Below are 21,238 nucleotides of genomic sequence, written 5' to 3'. Positions count from 1 at the left end.
GCGCTATAAACAAAAAAAGAGCAACAATTTTGCAAAAATAACAATATTTTTCACATTTTTTTTTATATGAAATTCCCCAAAAAAAATGTAAAAATCAAAATTTAACATTTTCGGCCAATTTGTTTTATGCTACCTATGTTTGGTAAAAAAACAAAAAGCGTATTTTGATTGGTTTGCGCAAAAGTTATCGCGTTTACTAACAAAGGGAAAGATTTTTGTCATTTTTGTTGTTTTTTTTTTTTTTTTAATGTGTAATGGCGGCGATCTGCAATTTTTTTTGCGGGACTGTGACATTGGGGCGGACAGATCGGACCCTTGACTGACATTTTTGGGGTTACCAGTGACATTACTACAGTAATCAGTGCTATACATATGCACTGTTACTGTAAAATGACACTGGTAGTGAAGGGGTTAACTTTTTTTTGAGAGGGAGGGGTGGTGTGTGTCCCTAGGGGCGTGATTCTAACTGTGATTGGCTGTGGCTTGAGCTGTAGGAACAATGATCAACGGTCCTACATAGTAGAACCGTATGATCACTGTTTCTACACAAGGGAGAATGACAGGTGGCTTGTTTACACTAGCCGCCTGACTTTCTCCTTCTCCACCGATGATCGCGTGACCGGTGGGCATCGGACTTCACTTTGCCTGTGAGGGGCTGACCGCCGCAGTATATGTACTTGTGGCGGTCGGCAAGTGGTTAACGTTCGTAAATACAATACTGCTCAGTAGTCCCTTTTTTTTTTTTGGTGCAGAGACATTGTGATCCCTGACCCTTGGATTCACATTTGGGACCATCTGGTAGGGATTCAATTTTCATCATCTGGAGTCTTAGTGTCCTAAGACGTTTGGATATCATCAGCCCCCTGTATGACTATTTTCTTCTTCATGAATCTTCAATCAAGACTCTGCATGGGGTCATCTTCAGAAGTTTTCAGGGGGGTCAGCTGACCTTGGTCGGTGTGGGTCTGGGTGGGGGGTGGAGTCTTTGAGGCATTTCCAGCATTTCATAAGAGGAAGGACCATTTGTATTCATTGTTTTGCCTTGGGCCCATGAACATTTCCATTTTATAAAAAAAGAATTTCTACTTGTTTATTTTTTACTTAACTTGCATTATTTGTCCATTTAATTGTGTTAATAAAGTACAATTTTCTAAATTCTCTATACAGGCATACCCCGTTTTACGTACACTCACTTTACGTACACTCGCGAGTACGGACACAGACTGGTTTTTAACATTGGCGTCTATGGGAAATCTTGGTCAGCTTGACATGGCACTGCTCCAGAACCATAAGTGACAGGGACACCAAACTTGGGGAGCACTAAGAGGGGACCCAGGACTACAACATATATTTTGTGGCCGGCCAGCTTGCCTAGGTAATCTATCATGTCATAGTCCTGGGTCCCCTTAACGTACTCTCCAAGTTTGGTGTCTCTGTCACTTATGGTTTGGGAGCAATGCCATGTCAAGCTGGCCAAGATTTCCTATAGAGCTTGTGTATTTACATGCATTGAGAAGTGAAAAAAGGTATTGCTTCACTTAAAAGCGGAGTTCCACCCAAAAGTGGAACTCCCGCTATAAATAGTCCTAACCCCCTGACATGCCACATTTGGCATGTCATTTTGGGGGGGGGGGGGGGAGCGGGTACCTAGTTTTGACAGGTACCCGCTCCCACTTCCGCTCGGAGCGCCGCGGCGCCCTGAGTGGAAGTTCTCCTCTCTTCCTGCAATCTTCTGGTACATGTCAGAAGTCCCAGAAGATGGCCGGCCAATCACGACGCATAGCGCAACTCGCGCATGCGCAGTGCGTACCCGGCTGTGAAGCCGCAAAGTGTCACACCCGGGTGCCCACATCAGTGATGCCGGCGCCACAGAGCAGAGAGGGAGAAGACGGCGCATCGCTGGACCGTGGGACAGGTGAGTGGGCGGTTAGGCTGGAACTCCGCTTGAAGTACATTTTCGTTTTACATACATGCTCTGTTCCCATTGTGTACTTAAATGTGGATGTGGGGTATGCCTGTACCAGTGTTTGAGCCTATTTTTGCAACTCCTTTTGATTTTGCCTTCTAGAATACTGCAATCACTGAGCAACAAATGATATCACCTGTGATGCATTTAAGTTTTCTTGCAAACCTGGCCTGTTAGTGTGCCCTGAGGACCGGAGTTGAGAAACAATGATGACTGAATAATCAGTACAGAGATCAGACTCCCCCTATCTTTTCATTCCATGTTATTAGATCTCCTATGAGTGGAATGAGCAGACAATGTGATTGTAGCATGTGTGCCCCCTGTGTGCAGATACTGCACTCCCCTCATCTTCTGAATGATGAAATAGGACAGGCTCTACCCTGAGAGAGAGCCCTGACCTCCTCCAATCACAGAGCTCCCATTGTACTCTATGGCACAGCTATGTCCGCAATCAGCACCTCGTGATGTCCTCTGCTAATAGAATGGAACTACTTACTGCTCACGTCTGATATTACTGAACCAGCTGCGTCCTTCTCTCCCTGCAAACTTCACTGACCAGCATGTGAGGCGGAAGAGGAGGGCTGATCCCGTGTAAACCCCAATCTCCGCCTTTCTACAGTAAAGAAAGAACGCGATTGGAGGACGCCATAAATAAAGCAGCCATAAACCAATAGAGAGTAAGACCAGCTACCCGCCCTCCATAGCTTATTCGCCGCTTCCTTTTATCGGAGAATGATCGGTGACTGACAGAGTCAAAGACCAATAATACGAGGATTTATGCGCAGAGCGAGCTTCCATTGGCCAATCTGTGGACAGAGCGTATTCTGTAAGGCAGTAGGAAGCAACAGCTGACAGGCCAACAAAAGAGGCAGATGGGGTAGATGGGGACTGAGTCATGTAAGTGTCCATGTTGTGTATGTGTGTCAGGGATGAGCTGATGGGGTGCTGTCAGCATACACAGACCATGTCCTGACCTGTCTGTCTATAGGTGTAATGTGATGAGCAGACAGTGGGTGGGATCAGCAGATCTCATTACACTGGTGTCAATGGGCTGTCACTCATCACAGGGTGAGATGCCTCTGATGGAAGCTGTTCTCTATTCTCAGTAGCTCTAACTGTAGCTGGATGTGAAATGTCACCTGATGACCTGTTTCCCCTGTGACACCTGCTAATCCTGGTAGACAGGATATGTACAGAGATTGCCATCAGTACACACAGAGTGATCTGGATGAGCAAAACATCACCTTGGAGGTCCATACATAGCACATCACTAGGCATGTGTTCCCAGCACACTGCCTGCCTTTGTTTTTTGTGTAGCTGGCCATCCATAGGCATGTGACAGCTCTCAGATGCATGGTGATGAATAGATCTCTGGGAGGGTCATTATAGTCTATGGTAATTCATTGTGTTGTGTCCATGGCGATTTTCAGAATGCGGCTAGGTTCACAATGCGGAAAACGCACAGGAATCGCTGAGTTTCCTGCACCACATACCAATCACACTGTGTTCATGTGATCTGCTGCGGGTGTCAGTTAAAAGAAAATGACGCCCCAAAAGCAGGCCACAGAACGCAGTGTGTTTGCCTGAATCAGATCACATAGGTATGAACACTCATGTGATCCGATTCCAGCGCAGCAGAAAAAAAGGTGCCTGCGCCTTCTTCATGCAGATGCGGTGCAATTTGAGCCATACAAAATATAGTATTTAAATCGCACTGCACAGAATCCCATGTGATTTGCACAGGAATGTGGTGCGATTCACATGCGATGTGACCAGGTAAAAGGCCAAATTCACCTTTCCCAGAAAACAGCCCATGCCATCAGGAAGCCCAAGTAGAAATTAAAAACCTGAGCGGCTCTGTAAAATTATCATTAATGTGTTAGATGTGGGCCATTTGGGTCCCCTTAGAAGCCCTGCCTGAAAACTAGAACATAGCAACCCCCATGTTCTGTCCTGTTGCTAGGACATGAAAACCATTGGATGCTCACTCCCAGCATTGCAGAAATAAAAACCAATGTTTTTTTAAATCCTAGCAACAAGACAGGACATTGGGGTTGCAAACTAGGAGTTTATTATCCAGGCTTCTGGCCTACAGATAACAAAATAAGGCACCTGAGAGTTTTTCAGCTTGTAAAACGCTCATCTGTGAAGTCTCAAACGCCCAACAAGCAAAATCCTATTCATTTTAATGCCCCTGTTCACATATGAGCATTTTGTCGCCTGAAGCAAAACGCCTGAAGCTCAAAAAATTACATGAGCTTTTTGTTTGGTAGATTACCAGCGTTTTTGTTAGATGGCAATGCCTACAAAAAACCCCTGAAAAATGCTCAAAAAAATGCCTGAAAACGATACGCTCAGGTGTGAATGGAAACTAACATTATTGATCATTTTATAAAGAACCACAGATTTTTAACCACTTCTGGACCATGCCTTTTTCTGACACTTGTTGTTTACAAGTTAAAATCGGTTTCTTTTGCTAGAAAATTACTTGGAACCCCCAAATATATTATATATATATATTTTTTAGCAGAGATCCTAGAGAATAAAATGGAGATTGTTGCAATTTTTTTATCACACTGTATTTGCGCAGCGGTCTTATAAACGCAATTTTTTTGGGAAAAACTATACTTTTTTGAGTTAAAAATAAGAAAACAGTAAAGTTAGCCCAATTTTTTTCTATAATGTGAAAGATAATGTTACCCCGAGTAAATAGATACCCAACATGTCATACTTCAAAATTGAGCACACGCTTGTGGAATGGCGACAAACATTGCTACTTAAGAGCCGGTTCACACTGAGGCGACACGACTCCTTACTACTTCGGGGGCGACTTGTGCATTACCATGCACCACGACTTCGGAGCGACTTGCAGGGACTTCACATAATGGAAGTCTATGCAAGTCGCTCCGAGGTCGCCCCGAAGTAGTACAGGACCCTTTTTCTAAGTCGGAGCGACTTGTGTCGCTCCTATTAGAACGGGTCCTGTAGCGGTCAATGGACTGCGAGGGAGCGCGACTTGTCAGGTTGACAAGTCGCCTGACAAGTCGCGCTAGTGTGAACCGACTCTATAAATCTCCATAGGCGACAATTTAAAAATTTCTACAGATTACCAGTTTAGAGTTACAGAGGAGGTCTAGGGCTCAAATTATTACTCTCACTCTAATGATTGCGGCGATACCTCACATGTGTGGTTGAACAGGAAAATGGTCTGGTGCCATCTGTATTCCACCTCCATCCCGAATTTGACAGAAAAAGAGAAAATTGGCCCGTGGGACTTTAGATGAGGTGGGTACATTTGGCTGGAAATAACAAAAGATAGATGATTGGAAAAATAATCTTTATTGTAAAAAGTTGGGGTAAAGTATGAAAGTCAATATCATTATGCGCCTTAGAGACGCTTGTAATGGCAAACTATGTTGGAGATCTAACAATACATAAATGCATGGGAGTAACATACATAATGATTTGCGTACGAGTACAATACATCTTGGTCTCAAAAGTAAAAACATGGTAATATTAACATGGCATATATGTAAATGCATCTTGGGCTGACGCGTTTCGCGAGTAAATACTCGCTTCTTCAAGAGTAGGTGCATTGAAAACATATCTAAAGGAACAAAAATAATTGTTGGAATCTAACTTGAAAAACGAAAATAAAAATTATAAAAAAAAAAAAAAGGTTATTAGAAAAAATTCTGTAAGTAGTAGGAAACTCAAGAGTGCCCAATACTTAAACACCAGTGGAGCTGGAGTCAGAGAATGGACCCCCGTGCGGCGGTGGTGGTATGAGTCTGGCCCGGGAGATGAAGGGTCCCAGCGGACGACAAAACGGCGGAGAGGCCCATGGGAGGTGGGCAACCAAATATGTGGGGTAAAACCGTGAGCCTTCCATGTCTGTCATAAAGATTAGAGAGTAATCATAGTATAAGAGTATATATTAAATAGTAGATATAGGAGTATAATGCACGATTTAGGAAGGACTGGTGAAGAGGTGCTCAAAAATAATGAAATAGTGATATATGGGTGGAAATAGTGAAAGAATTGGGAATGGTGTAAGAAAGGGGAGGAATAGGGTGGACCTGAAGCCAAACCATGGAACAACCATAGTGATGGAAATAAGGTGAGCAAAGGAACCAGAATGTGAAAAATGCCACATGAACCAAAAGGCTGATGAATAGAAAAAGTAAAAACAATGAAAGATCAAGTACTTACCAAGTTGAAAAAAAGTGACATAATACCAAATTAATTTTTTTTCATTTTGGTAAGTTCATCTCCCGGGCCAGACTCATACCACCGCCGCCGCACGGGGGTCCATTCTCTGACTCCAGCTCCACTGGTGTATAAGTATTGGGCACTCTTGAGTTCCCTAGTACTTACAGAATTTTTTCTAATAACCTTTTTTATTTTTTATAATTTTTATTTTCGTTTTTTAAATTAGATTCCAACAATTATTTTTGTTTCTTTAGATATGTTTTCCATGCACCTACTCTTGAAGAAGTGAGTATTTACTCGCGAAACGCGTCAGCCCAAGATGCATTTACATATATGTCATGTTAATATGTTATTACCATGTTTTTACTTTTGAGACCAAGATGTATTGAACTCGTACGCATATCATTATGTATGTTACTCCCATGCATTTATGTATTGTTAGATCTCCAACCTAGTTTGTCATTACAAGCGTCTCTAAGGCGCATAATGATATTGACTTTCATACTTTACCCAACTTTTTACAATAAAGATTATTTTTCCAATCATCTATCTTTTGTTATTTCCAGCCAAATGTACCCACCTCATCTAAAGTCCCACGGGCCAATTTTCTCTTTCTCTTACATCCTCCGACAGTCGCCGCCCCTTCATAATCTTCACCAATGGGGTATTGACCTTTGCTCCGCAGGAGTAGCTAGGCAACAAGATTTGTTAATACAAAAGCTTTTAGCATAATCACACCCCTAGGGGGCGGTCCCCTCAGTCAATACCTCCCTGCTTCCAGCATCCTCAACTCAGTTTGAATTTGCCTAGCTTAGGAGTAGCTGGCTGTTCCTGTGCTGGGGCTTTTCAGTCTCAGCCTTCTATCCTTTTTTTGGTTTTATTTCTAGTATTTTTCTCTTTCTTTAACTTAGCTGTTATTTTATCAGCCTTAGTTTAGGTTTCTTCAGATGAAGATGATTATGCGGAGCTGGGCCTCGGACTGGCTGCCCTGGATCCCAGGGCTGAGAGCCAGAAGGTTCCCCAGCCTGCCATCGAGCGTTCAGCTTAGGTTTTGCCCTGGCATATTGAACGACCCATCCCTGTTCGCTGCAGGGATGCTGCCTGTGCGGTGGCTACCTCACTGGACGCCATTTTTGCGGTTTCGCACCTCCGTCCGCTGCGACACTCCCTGTCATCAGAATAGCGGTTTGTTCGCTGGAGACGGCTCCCCACGCCATCCGGTAAGGTAAGCGGCCCGCCATTTTTTTCGGTTGAAATGTGGTGACCGGCCCTGTCTAGTACAGCGCTGTGTTTGGCGCCAACCGCCGCCATTTTTCTTGTGGCCTCAGTCCCTCAGCCGAGCGGCCATGTTTGTGGAGCCTTCATAGGCTATATAGGTCGGTCAGTCATTGCATCACTTCCTCTTTCACTGAAACATCGATCGGTGGCAGCAGCCTGTGTGGTCTCTCCAGGTTTTTTACCTTCCTTATCCTGTATTTCCTTGCTCAGTGCTCATTATCCCTGCGGGGGTCGGTACATTCAGTAGTGTGCGGTGGGCTGCGCTCGCCGCGGTGTTAAAGGGGCAGTTCCTTTACTTCAGTTTATACTCGGGCATGGATTCTCAGGATTGCAAGTTTCCCCCCGCCTGGTGGGGGGCCAAGGGGCTACTGCACCCCCCGAGGGGGCTGATCTGGCTGCTGTTGTGGCGAACTTGGCTTCTCAGGTGCAGATGCTGATGGCTGATCGATCCGCAAAAAGGGCCAGGTTATCCATTTCCTCTGATTCAGAGGGCGATGTGGCTGCTGTGACTGGCGTGCCCTTCCCAGGGTCTCGCTCATCTCTGGACCTTATGGGGTCTGAGGGGAGGCTGAGGTAGAAGGGGTTGATACTTCTCCCCCCGGCTCGCCTGAAGAGCTTGCACTCATGGATGAGTTGATTACTTCTATCAAAGAAACACTGCGTCTGCAGGATGAACCAAGTCCTCCTGCTCTGATGTCCTCTTATGGGACGCAAAGGAAACGCAAATCGGCGCAGGTTTTTCCCTGCCCTGCGGAATTTCATCACGCTGTTGATGATCAATGGCGCAATTTAAAGAAGCCCTTTACTGTGCCAAATAGGTTCAAACTACGTTATCCATTTGCGCCCTCCACCGACGAGCGTTGGTGTGTGCCGCCTCAGGTGGATCACGCGGTGGCCGTTTTGAATAAGTCTACTGCGATTCCTGCTGAGGATACCCCGGTGTTCCGGGACCCTACGGACAGGAGGCTGGAGTCTCTTGCCCGTCATGCCTATATGGTTGCTGGTTCTATGCTGAAGCCTATTTTTGCTTCTATTATGGCGGCCCAAGCTATTACGGATTGGACACAGGTGCTCCGGCGCACCCTGGTGGCTGATTCGGCTCCGCCGACCACATTGGCTATGGTGGATCAAATTCATCAAGGTGTCATGTATTTGTGTGATGCGGACTTGGATTTGGTCCCCTTGGCGGCGCGCCTGTCCAGTGTAGCGGTGTTGACCCGTCGTCTGATATGGCTGAAGAGTTGGTCGGTTGACCAAACTTCTCGAAAGACGCTGGCTAATTTTCCCTACGCGGGATCTCGCCTTTTTGGTGAGGCTTTGGATACTCTGATAAAGGGAGTTTCCGGGGGTAAGAGCACTCTCTTACCCCACACTCACAAGAATAAGTATTTTCACGGTAAAAGGAATTCCTCGTTTAGGCCCGCTCAGGGGTCCTTTCGTGCCTTTCGGTCGCAATCCAAAGGCAAGCCTTTCAAAGGTCAAGGCTCCCAGAAGAAGCCGTGGGCGGGTAAGCAGAAGTCCGGCCAGTCCGGTTCCGCTTCCCACGCCAATTCAGCCTGAAGGGGCGCCCTCACCCGCTTCTGGGGTGGGGGGACGTTTGCGCGGTCTTCTACAACCCTGGTTGGCCCGCATTCGGCACAGATGGGTTCAGGAAATCGTTCGATCTGGTTACTAGATCGAGCTTCTCTCTCGGCCGGCGGGCAGATTTTTTCCCTCAAATCTTCAGCTGTCTCCGGAGCGCTTGCAGGATCTGCAGCTGGCGGTGCGGGACCTGCGGGCCCAAGGAGTAGTGGTTCCGGTGCCTCATCGGGACAGATTTCGGGGGTTTTACTCCAATCTGTTCACTGTGCCCAGAAAGGAGGGCAAGGTGCGTCCGATTCTGGACTTGAAAGCTCTGAACCGCTTTGTGCGGGTTCGCAAGTTCCGCATGGAATCCCTGCGCTCGGTGGTGGCTGCCCTGGTTCCAGGGGAATTCATGGCCTCCATCGATTTGAAGGATGCGTACCTTCACATTCCCATTTTCGAGGGTCACCAGAAGTACCTTCGATTCACCGTTGCGGAGGATCACTACCAATTTGTGGCGTTACCTTTTGGTCTCGCTTCGGCTCCGCGGGTTTTCACCAAGGTACTAGCGCCGGTCCTGGCTCTATTGCGAGCTCAGGGCATCTCTGTCTTGGGGTATCTGGACGATATCCTACTTCGGTCGGCTGCCAGTCAGGACCTGGTAACCGACCTGTCCACCACGATGCAGACTCTGCAGGAGTTCGTTTGGACGATAAACATTCCAAAATCGACTCTGTGTCCGTCGGTTCGTCTTCCCTACCTGGGGATGATTCTGGACTCTGTTCAGGCGAAGGTCTTCCTGCCGGAAGCCAAGCTCAGGACGCTTCAGGACGAGGTCAGGTCCCTCAGGGACAATCAATACTCGTCTCTCCGGACATGCATGAGATGTCTGGGATTGATGGTCTCGGTTTTCGAGGCGATTCCCTTTGCCCAGTTTCACACGCGGGGTCTTCAAGCGGAGATTCTGGCCGAGTGGGACGGGCGACCGCAATCTCTGGATCTACGGATCTCATTGAGCCATCACACCAGAAGGGATCTTCTATGGTGGCTCCGGTCCCCGGCGGTGTCGGGGGGCAAGTCTTTTCGCCCATTTTTGTGGACGGGGATCACCACGGATGCCAGCTTGTCGGGCTGGGGTGGTGTCCTGGGCGTTCTGTCCGCCCAGGGAACTTGGTCGGAGGAGGAGTCTTCTCTTCCGATCAACATTCTGGAATTGAGGGCGATAGAGCTTTGCCTTCTGCAATGATCGGAACGGCTTCAGGGCCGTCCGGTTCGGGTTCAGACGGACAATGTCACGGCAGTGGCCTACATCAACCATTAAGGGGGCACCAGGAGTGCCCGAGCGGCTCGGGAAGTGGCCGACATTCTGTCGTGGGCCGAGACGCACGTCCCGGCGATATCGGCAGTTCACATTCTGGGGGTGGAGAACTGGCAGGCGGACTATCTGAGTCGCCAGACCCTGGACCAGGGAGAATGGTCCCTTCACCCAGATGTCTTCCAGATATTGTGCGCGAAGTGGGGCCCTCCAGACGTGGACCTGTTCGCGTCTCGTCTAAACAACAAGGTGGAAAAGTTCGTGGCAAGGACGCGCGATCCGCGGGCGGACGCCTCGGACGCGTTGGTGGCGCCCTGGCATCAGTATCATCTGGTGTATGCCTTTCCCCCGATTCAGCTGTTGTCCAGGTTCCTTCGCAGGCTAACCTCGGGACCACACACTGTGATTCTTGTGGCCCCGGACTGGCCTCGCCGGTCTTGGTACGCGGACCTCGTCAATCTGGCAGTAGACGCTCCGTGGCGTTTGCCGCTTCGAGACGACCTTCTGTCTCAGGGGCCGATATTCCATCCTGCTTTACAGTCGCTGGCTTTGACGGCCTGGCTGTTGAAAGCCAGGTCCTGAAGGATAGGGGTCTCTCCCCTGAGGTCATTCCCACCTTGATTAAGGCTAGAAAAGCCTCTTCGGGGAAAATTTACTACCGTACTTGGAAAGCTTACTTTGCCTGGTGTGAGTCCAGGGGGTATTCCCCTCGCTCATACTCGGTGTCGAGAGTGTTGGCTTTCCTCCAAACTGGCGTGGATCAGCGTTTGGCGCTGGCCACGATTAAGGGTCAGATTTCTGCGCTGGCCATTCTTTTCCAACGCCCGGTGGCGTCTAATTCGTTGATTCGCACTTTTGTTCAGGGGGTGCGACATTTGGTTCCTCCTAGGAGGGAACCTTTACCTCCATGGGACTTGAACCTTGCTCTGTCCGTGTTACAACATGCTCCTTTTGAAAAGATCAGGGAGATCTCGTTGTCTCTGTTGTCCAAGAAGGTTTCCTTTTTGGTGGCGATCACTTCGGCTCGCAGGGTGTCGGAGCTGGCGGCTTTGTCCTGCTGCTTTCCCTACTTGGTGATTCACTTGGATAAGGTGGTCTTATGACCTAACCCTTCCTTTCTTCCGAAGAGGATCTCGGAGTTTCACCTTAATGAGGACATTGTCTTGCCTTCGCTTTGCGCGAAGCCTAAGCATCCGAAGGAAGTTGCCTTGCATTCCTTGGATGTTGTTCGGGCGATCAGGGTTTACCTGTCATCAACTAAATCCTTTCGCAAGTCGGATTCCCTATTCGTCCTTCCTGAGGGACCTCGGAAGGGCATGGCGGCGTCGGCTGCGACCATCGCCAAATGGATCAGACAGACCATTGAGCAGGCCTATGCTTTGAGGGGGAAGGTTCCTCCCTTCCCTGTGAAGGCGCACTCTACCAGGTCTCTGAGTACGTCTTGGGCCTGTCATCATCGGGCTTCTGTGGCCCAGGTGTGTAAGGCGGCGACTTGGTCCTCCATTCACACCTTCTCCAAATTTTACAAAGTGGATGTTCAGGCATCGGCTGATGCTTCCTTTGGCCGTAAAGTTCTCAGTGCGGCGGTGCCTTAGGGACCCTTGTTTTGGGCCCTTGGCTGTGGGGGTGTTTTACCCCTGGGTTACTTGTTCTTTCCTGGGTTGTTGCTCCTGTTGAGCACGTTTTCCTGTTACCAGGTTGGTTCTCTTACTTTGGTAAGGTTCCTTTTTCTGATGTGGGTACTGCGTTGCTTTATGCGCGGCTGCGTTTCCCACCCCTCATGTCTACACTGCTTTGGGACGTCCCATTGGTGAAGATTATGAAGGGGCGGCGACTGTCGGAGGACGTAAGAGAAAACGGAATTTTTGTAAAATCTTACCGTAAAATTCCTTTCTCTGAGTCCTCCTACAGTCGCCGCCCCCGCCCCTCTTTTTGGGGTTTGTTTATGTACTCTACTGCTATGCTACCAAACTGAGTTGAGGATGCTGGAAGCAGGGAGGTATTGACTGAGGGGACCGCCCCCTAGGGGTGTGATTATGCTAAAAGCTTTTGTATTAACAAATCTTGTTGCCTAGCTACTCCTGCGGAGCAAAGGTCAATACCCCATTGGTGAAGATTATGAAGGGGCGGCGACTGTCGGAGGACTCAGAGAAAGGAATTTTACGGTAAGATTTTACAAAAATTCTGTTTTTTCTGTCACGTGTGGTTTGAACACCATTTACATATGTGGGCGCGACTTGCGTATGCGTTTGCTTTTGTGCGTGAGCTAACAGTGACAGGGCACTTTTTTTTTTCTATTTATTTTATTTTTTATTTTTACACTATCCTTTTAGAAAAAAAAAAATTTTGATAACTTTTATTAATATTACAAGGAATGTAAACATCCCTTGTAATAGAAATAAGCATGACAGGGCCTCTTTAATGTGAGATCTGGGGTCAAAAAGACCTCAGATCTCACATCTAAACTAAAAAAGAAAAAAAAAAGTAATTTTTTTTTCATGATAAAAAAAAAAAAATAGGCTCTTTAAATCCGTTGCTAGGAAGCGAGGTATGACGTCGCTCCGGTCCTCCAAGGCCATAGAGTCGATCGAGGGCCATCTTGCCCTTACTCGACTTCCTGCCTGAGGGGACAGCGGACCGGATCATTTTCCCCGTTACCGACGGGTCCATTGAATGGGGAAAACTACCGGGAAGGGGCGGGAGGGGGGCTCAAAGCAGATATTTGAGATATGTGTCTCAAAGCAGTACTCAAGTCATCTGGAAGTGTGAACTGAGCCATATAGATCCATCAGAGATAGGAATCATAGTAGTTTCGTTGTAGTGAATAGCATATTAACAATTGGTATCACGCAAGTATAAAGCAATAAAATGCAAAACAATGAAAAAGCAACAAACAATGACGATTAGACAAGATGCAGGTACTCTGAGTACTCTGAGTATTCTGACAGATGCAGGAGCCAGCTGTCAGAATACAGTTGCCAGCAGGAAAACAATTGAAATTACCATGAAAATTAAAGCTTCCATAAGATAACTAATGCCTAGTACACACAATGAGAAAATTGTAAAAATATACCGCTTTCAGGGCAATTGAGCGATAATCTGACTGATCCTAGTACAAAGCTTTCAAGAGCCGATCATAACCATTCATGCAAAATTATCCGAAGGGACAACATGAAATTTTTTTTAGTACAATAACAGAATGAACGATTTTTAAGTCCGAACAATATTCGTCCGAAATAATACATTACAATGCAGCACAATGCATTACATCATCGCGGGAAGTTGTATTCTGTTTTACGAGAATTTTCGTAACTCTAGTAACCTACTTGTTTTCGATATGAGACCAGCAATGCAATAAAAAAAGGACAATCATTTGTCAGATATTCTTATTTCTGTTTACCAGGCTTAAACTTAATCTGGCCCCACAGGATGGCTCAAATTTCCAGTGAATCGGATAAAATACAAATCCTGGTTGGCCCTGTCGAAACCATCAGGCTTAACAAACCTAGGTTAAAAATTTGGAAGAGCTGTATCAGGAAATCTGGGAACGTGTTCCTGTCCTAAGATATGCACAAGGAATTGGCCACAAACCTGTGCACAAGATTAGAGCCACGTGCACGTCCGTCTGCGCTGAGGCACGTGCAAATTAGCGTGCATGTTGGAATTGACTTTTGGTGCCCAGTGACCTATTTACAGCACTGCAACGCTCAAGATAATTGCTGAGTAGTCGTCGGTCCCTGTGACCCATGACCAGACCCTGCTTGCTTTTATCTTCTACTCAGTTTTCCTTCTGATATCAGTTGATCTTGAATCCCCCTTTACCTAATTTGACACGTGTTGCCTGACTCCGCATCCTGCTTATCATTTGACCCCTATTTACTCTCTTGTCTCCTAAATCTGCATCTCTGCTGCTTGTCTGTTGCAGACCTCTGTTCGCCTGACCACGGTTCGGTTTTCTGCATTCGCAAGTCCTGTGACAACAGTCCTGCTCTTCAGCTTCTGCCTGATTGCATGATCCAGGTCTTCTGCTGGCCAGGACTTGCTACAGCCAGGCGCCCTTGCCACTACGCGTCCTGTCATACCATGTCATCAACCTCAGGGGGAGAGGACAGGAGATGTTAGGGAGAGCCATCACATCAGCTCAGGCTCTACCAGGCACGTGACAAGCTGGGTGAAAAAAAGTCGACCAAACAGTGACTGCATCCAATGATCTGCACTCACTGTTTAGTCATTCTGACAGCCGCAGGTGTCGGCTGTCCAAATGCAATAGCTTACAATGGGATATTCATACATCCATGCTGTTTTGAAGGAACATTTAGTGCTCCCCTTGCCACCCCATAAGCAATGCTACTGTTTAAATAGCCAGTGACTATGCCCATGCACAAATTACTGGGATTGGAAGGAGATTGCTTAGGCCTGTGCAGAATAACACAGTAATTTTAACTCTAGTGGCAGATAAGCTTGTGGAAGGTCAATAAATTCACATTATGGGTAATGTATGATCAAAGCACAGGTTCACTTTAGGAATAAAATGACATGCCTATAGTGCAGTGTGAGGAAAAATAAGAAAAAGTTGACATTTCCTCCAGATGGAGATATGGATTAAACCACTTCTCTGTTTTAGTTGCTGAATTGCACATTGTGAACCCAAGTCTCTCCAGATGTTGTGATGCAGCATTAGTAAGGCTGCATATATATTCAGAGATTTAAAGAGCCAGTACAATAGATTCAGATGAAGTAAAATCTTTGGTTAAAGCTACATCCAAATCTCCTGATCACTCATCTGTTTTGTAAAAATAAAAAAATAAAAAAGTTCTCTTTTGCTTATTGACGGACACAGCTCCTGATAGTCATAACCATTGGGTTATACTGCCCCCTACAGGAGTAGGACACTAGGCAGAAAATAATTCTAGCTACACCCATGGGCAGTCCCAGGGGGTATACTTCCTCTTAGTTATCGCGTCTACAAACTAGAGGAAAGATTTATGTCATATTTATTTATTTTTTTGCTATTAATGGCGGCGATCAGCGATTTTTAGCGGGACTGCGACATTACGGCGGACAGATCAGACACCTAACTGACATTTTTGGCACTTTTGGGGGGACCAGTGACATTACTACAGTAATCATTGCTATAAATATGCATTGTTACTGTTAGAAAGGCACTGGCAGGGAAGGGTTTAATCCAGGGGCGAATAAAGGGTTAAATGTGAACCTAGGGGGTGTTTTCTAACTATGGGCTTATGCAATCAACACAGAGAGCTGTGTCCATAAATAGGAGGAACACAGGGGCTCTGTATTGATTCATGAGAGAACAACGGTCTGCTGTGTTTACAATAGCAGACCTTCGTTCTCTCTCCATGGGGAGCGATCACGGTTGCGTGGCTTCCCCACTGGCGAATGGGGGTGTGCACGCGCCCCCAGGATCGCTCCCGTGAACCGCCATACAGGTACGGCGATTCACAGGGACCTGCCGCTGTATATCGACGGAGGCTGGTCGACAAGTGGTTAACTGGCAGAACTTGTAAATGATACAGAAGGCGTGGCATGACATTCATCTGTGCCTTTGTATTCTTACAGCATGGATATTTCCTTGCCATCAAAATACACTCATCAGTACCGCCGACGACAACGATCGAGAGAAAACCTTCCAACAGGCTAGTTGTCCACAAGTCAATCAATAGATCGACTTGTTTACAACCAGCCTTGCCCATACATGCATCAAAATTCGGTTGGTTCCTGCTGAACTGGCCAAATTTCGATCAATGTATGGCCGACCTAAAGTATTACTAAACCTAGGACTTTGCATTCACTACATCTGGTCTTCCACAGTACACAGAACATGGAAATGCGATTATTTTAGTAAATATAAACTTCTAAATGCCTTTTCTCATCAGCAGTATATAGCAGTCTTGTGACTTCTAGGAGTGTCAGGTTAAAGCTTATAGGAGGAGTTTTCATTCTGCAGCGACCATCCAGTCAGGATGCAGGACTCCTGACCCTTTGTCTGGACAGTGCTGATTAGCCCTGTGCTGATCACATGCACCCTCCCAAGGAAAAAAGTCTCTTTAGCAAAACAAACAAAACTGAGCATGTGCAGCCCGTCCCCTGGCTCTGTATTATCAGGAAATTTAATGGGGACAATGAAAGGAGGAGAGAATCAGAGGAGTCAGGATCAAACATTTTTATACAATGCAGGGGATTAACCCCATAGGTTCCACAGTGAGTATAACAAGCATGCTTTACTGCATATACACACTGATTTTACTGTTGTGGGTTTACTAACACTTTAAGTAATGCAGAGCGCAGGGTCAGGCGTATGTAATGCAAAGTTCAGAGGTGATTTCCTGCCTTTGTTTATCCCAGTTGCTAATAAATGGGTATTGGTGTGTTAGTGACGTTATCTCCACTATCTTCATTCATTCCTTCCTTCATCTTACCCCATGAGCACTTCTTGTCTAGTGCACTGAATGCACATTCATAGACCCAGTCCTTCATTTCTGTAATGAAAACATAATTTTATGTTGTGGTAGGGCCCCTTTCACACGGGCTTTCCAATCAGGTCCGCCTGTAAGTTTTACAGACGGACCTGATCGGATGCTCCATGTATCTCTATGGAGCAGCAGATGTCAGCGGTGACATCTCCGATCCGATGTGGTCCGTGAAATCCAGACGGATGGAAACCCTATTTTCCATCCGTCTGGAGGATCGGATGAAAACGGACAGGCAGTCCGTTTTCATCCGATCTTCCCATAGAGGAGAGCAGGGATCTGACAGCTCCATCTCTGCAAAGTAAGCGGAGACGGAGCTGTCATCTGCCTGCTCAGTGGGGAAAAAGTCAGTGGTGGAAAGTCCGTGTGAAAGGACCCTAAAGCCTAGTGCACACGCAACGAATTTCCACTGACCGGTCGTCCATCTTTTGTCCACAGTGGTGTTTTGTTGGTTGGAATGTGCCTAGACTGCACACGAATTTTCCCGCACGACAAAATTCTACTTCAGAAGTGATGTCATGTGTTGCTTTGCTTTCTTTGTGTTCTTTCTTCTCTGAGTATGCCCAGTCTTGCTCATTAGATTTTTCCTTGTCGAAATCTGTACTGACTGCACGAAAATCGGACGTGTTTTGACAGAGGACAAACATTTTATAGCCTGCACACCAGATTTTTTTCGCCCGAAAAGTCGGAGTCGGTTGTCGGAAGCATCATACTAACAAGCCGAAAATCGGCAGATCGGTCGTCGGACGAAAATTCCCGGCCGAATTTCGACTTGTGTGTACGAGCCTTAAGGCCATTCAAAAGTTCACTTTTTGGAAGAATGTTTATATAAAGCTATCCACCATCTTACATGTCAAAACGTTGTGAATTTAGATGGACTTTATGGTTGAAGATATTTGAAAGTAGCTATGCTGTGAGATGATACGTTTAGTCTGTGGTTAATCTCTGCAAATGTTTTAGAGTATTTATTTTAAAAGTAATTTTAGTTCCACTTTCAGACTTAATATATTTCTGTAATTCAGTTAGCTAATTATAACTTTATTTATATAATTGGTGCTCATAGATTAGAGTTCTGTCAGGGAAGATTCTCCAGCATTTAGTTAGTGATTTATCATTTCTCCTGGATCATATGCAGGTACCGCTGTTGAGTCTGATGGTTTTGCTTCACTTATATAGTCCAGAGACGCTGTGATAAATAAATAGCTGAGATATGAAATGGTCTGTGCCAAATACCATCCCAGTGTAGCTTCTCAGCAAAGTACAAAACAGACGATCCTCCAGGCTTGGAAAAAAATTTTCTTTCAGGTTTGCTGTTTAAAATGGCATCAGAAGAGGCTTAATTGCTAATGTTACCCAAAGATGGATATAAATCGTGGGAAGGACATATTGCATGGTGTGTGTATGATACAAAGCAGGGACTTGTCTATTTGGATATATGCCAGAGGCTGTTTCTGCAAATGACTGCATTAAAGCATAGCTATGGTGAAAATGTAGATTCCATAGCCGGTGCAGGTCTGGTTTGCAACCAAATAAACTTACAGGAAAGGACAACGCCAACTCTGCTCTATGGGCAAAAAATTACAACCATTATCATTTAATCCACTTTTTCTGAGCCCCAACTGTCATATCCAGGCCCTCAGCTTGTCACTGGAAAGTGAAGGAAAAGCAGCGCAGTGATGAGCTTATCCTATCCAATTCGCTTTCTTCTTTTATCATCTTGCTCCCTGTTAGCAAATTAACTGATGGGTTCCTTGTTCATCTTCTTCCTCTCCAAATCTGAGCTCTGTGGTGTAGACCTGCCTTTCTTAACCGGGGTGCTGTCTGAAGTCGTCATGTTAGCACCTGCGGCTGTGTTCCTACAGCTGTTTCGTCCCCATAAGCAAACATAGGCTGTCTGCACACCAGTGGCAGCTGGTGCTCAAAATATTTGGGGGGGGGGGGCGCAAACAGAAAAATATAATAGGCATTGCTTTGCGGCAAAAAACACTGTAAAAAATTGCGTGACTTTGAGGTCGCAAAGGTGTGAAAGGGGCCTTCAGTAATTAAGGTATAGTGTGCCCCCTTTTAATGCAGAGAGACCAGTGTGCCCCCTTTCAATGCAGAGAGACCAGCGTGCCCCCTTTCAATGCAGAGAGACCAGCATGCCCCCTTTCAATGCAGAGAGACCAGCGTGCCCCCTTTCAATACAGAGAGACCAGCGTGCCCCCTTTCAATGCAGAGATGCCAGCGTGCCCCCTTTCAATGCACAGTGACCAGCGTGCCCCCTTTCAATGCACAGTGACCAGCGTGCCCCCTTTCAATGCACAGTGACCAGTGTGCCTCCTTCAAAACAGTGACCAGTGTGCCCCCTTCAATGCAGTGACCAGTGTACATGCCCCCTTCAATGCAGAGACCAGCCTGCTTGCCCCCTTCAATGCAGTGACCAGCGTACATGCCCCCTTCAATGCTGTGACCAGCGTACATGCCCCCTTCAATGCAGAGACCAGCGTACGTGCCCCCTTCAATGCAGTGACCAGCGTGCGTACCCCCTTCAATGCAGTGACCAGCGTACATGCCCCCTTCAATGCAGTGACCAGCGTACATGCCCCCTTCAATGCAGTGACCAGCGTACATGCCCCCTTCAATGCAGTGACCAGCGTGCGTGCCCCCTTCAATGCAGTGACCAGCATACGTGCCCCCTTCAATACAGTGACCAGCGTACATGCCCCCTTCAATGCAGTGTGGCCCCGAGACCAGTGCACTTACCTGGAGCAGCAGCGGCTTCTCCTCAGTCCCCCGGTGCGTCTCCTCGAGTCCTCCCAGCTCCCGCCTCCTCCTCGGCCAATGGCATGGGGTATTAGACCCGCTCCCTGATTGGCCAGGAGGAGAATCCGGTGACAATAGCGAATTTTCATTCGCTATTGTCACACAATTGGTGGGCTCGGGGCGCACTGCTCTGCGCCCCGGGACCACCCTTTGCATCACCCTATTAGAGCCTCAGGCTCTAATCAGGTGATTTAAAAAAAAAAAACCCTTTGAGCTCCATGCGTCTGGACGCATGAATGGGGGGGGCGGCGCCCCTGCGCCCCCAACGCACCGGCCGTCACTGCTGCACACAACTCCCAGGCAGCTACATCCTCATAAAGAAACTGCTGATTAACACTGTACAGGCCACAGTGCCCATGTGAATAAGCCCCAAGAGTTTTTATCTTTTGGATTTAATAGGAATTTTGTAGGTTATGTTGTGTTTGTGTCCACTAATAATGATTTTAGTGTATTTTTTGCGAAAATATCATTTTGATTTTTTCTAGGAGAGGCTGTCAGGTAGGTAGTCCCAAAGTGCGAGTATGAGGCAACCCCAAGTGCAGCAATCACTCGTAGTCCATTGACACTTTCTCCAGCTCTCTAACTGAAAGTCTATGCGTCAGAATAGGCAGAGAGCTGGAGGAAGTATCTGCAGGCGCAATCAACTGATCGCAGGTGCAATGTTTTGCAAGCTTATTTACAAAAAAAATAATAAATGCACATTTTGTTCTGCAAACGTGTGCGTATGTGTAATAAAATAAATAAATAAATAAATAAATACACATATACACACACACGATATAAAAAGTCTACACACCATAAAATATAAGGTTTCTGTGATGTAAAATGAGGAGACAAAGATAAATCGTTTTAGACCTTTTTCTACCTTTTAATGTTACCTTAAAACTGACTCAGTTGAACAACAAACTGAAATCTTTTAGGTGGAGGGAAGTAAAAATAAAAAACTAAAATAATATGGCTACATAAGTGTGCACACCCTTAAATATGATACTTTGTTGAAGCACCTTTTGATTTTTTTCCAGCACTCGATCTTTTTGGGTAGCATGGCACATCTTGACTTGGCAATATTTGCCCACTCTTCTTTTTAAAAACACTCCAATTCTCTCAGATTGCAAGGACATCTCTTGGCCACAGCCCTCTTCAGATAACCCCACAGATTTTCAATCAAATTCTGGTCTGGGCTCTCCAAAACTTTAATCTTCTGGTGAAGCCATTTTTCTCTTACGTCCTCCGACAGTCGCCGCCTCTTCATATTCGTCACATATGGGGTATTAGACTTTGCTCCGAAGGAGTAGCTAGGCAACAGAATATGTTAACAATAAAGCTTTTAACATATCCCACCCTCAAGGGGTGGTCCCCTCAGTCAATACCCTCCTACTTCCTGCAACCATATCCCAGTTTTAATGTCTAGCTTGTCAGGAGTGGCTGGCTTTTTCTGTGCTGGGGCTTTCTGCCCCAGACTCTTTCTTCTTTTTAAAATTTTGTTTGAGTTTTCTCTCTACCTTTACTTAGCTGTTATTTTTGTCAGCATTAGTTAGTTCTTCGGATGAAGAGGATCATGCAGACTGGGTCTCGGGCTGATCCCCCTGATCGCAGGTCGTGGGTCAG

The 21,238-nt window shown here is 46.4% G+C and overlaps 2 protein-coding genes across 5 annotated transcripts in view; one reads left to right on the top strand and one right to left on the bottom strand.

Moving 5' to 3' along the window:
• Positions 1 to 2,591, bottom strand: part of KYAT3 (kynurenine aminotransferase 3) — a 78,278-nt gene extending 75,687 nt beyond the window's left edge. Inside the window, exon 1 of one of the 4 annotated variants that reach the window (XM_082266560.1) lies at positions 2,463 to 2,591. The gene's annotated coding sequence lies outside the window, so the exon portion shown is untranslated. Of the gene's footprint in view, positions 1 to 2,458 lie in introns of all 4 variants that reach the window. The other 3 variants (XM_082266562.1, XM_082266561.1, XM_082266563.1) reach the window with 3 other exon arrangements.
• A 182-nt stretch (positions 2,592 to 2,773) lies between these two features.
• LRRC8B (leucine rich repeat containing 8 VRAC subunit B) overlaps positions 2,774 to 21,238 on the top strand; it is a 58,625-nt gene continuing 40,160 nt past the window's right edge. The window contains exon 1 of the mRNA XM_082266559.1: positions 2,774 to 2,863. The gene's annotated coding sequence lies outside the window, so the exon portion shown is untranslated. The remainder of the gene's footprint in view (positions 2,864 to 21,238) is intronic.

Source organism: Pelophylax lessonae, assembly GCF_965119305.1.
Source record: "Pelophylax lessonae genome assembly, chromosome: 8".
Lineage (NCBI taxonomy): Eukaryota > Metazoa > Chordata > Amphibia > Anura > Ranidae > Pelophylax > Pelophylax lessonae.
The sequence above is the reverse complement of the archived record's forward strand: the minus strand, read 5'-3'. Positions and strand labels throughout refer to the sequence as shown.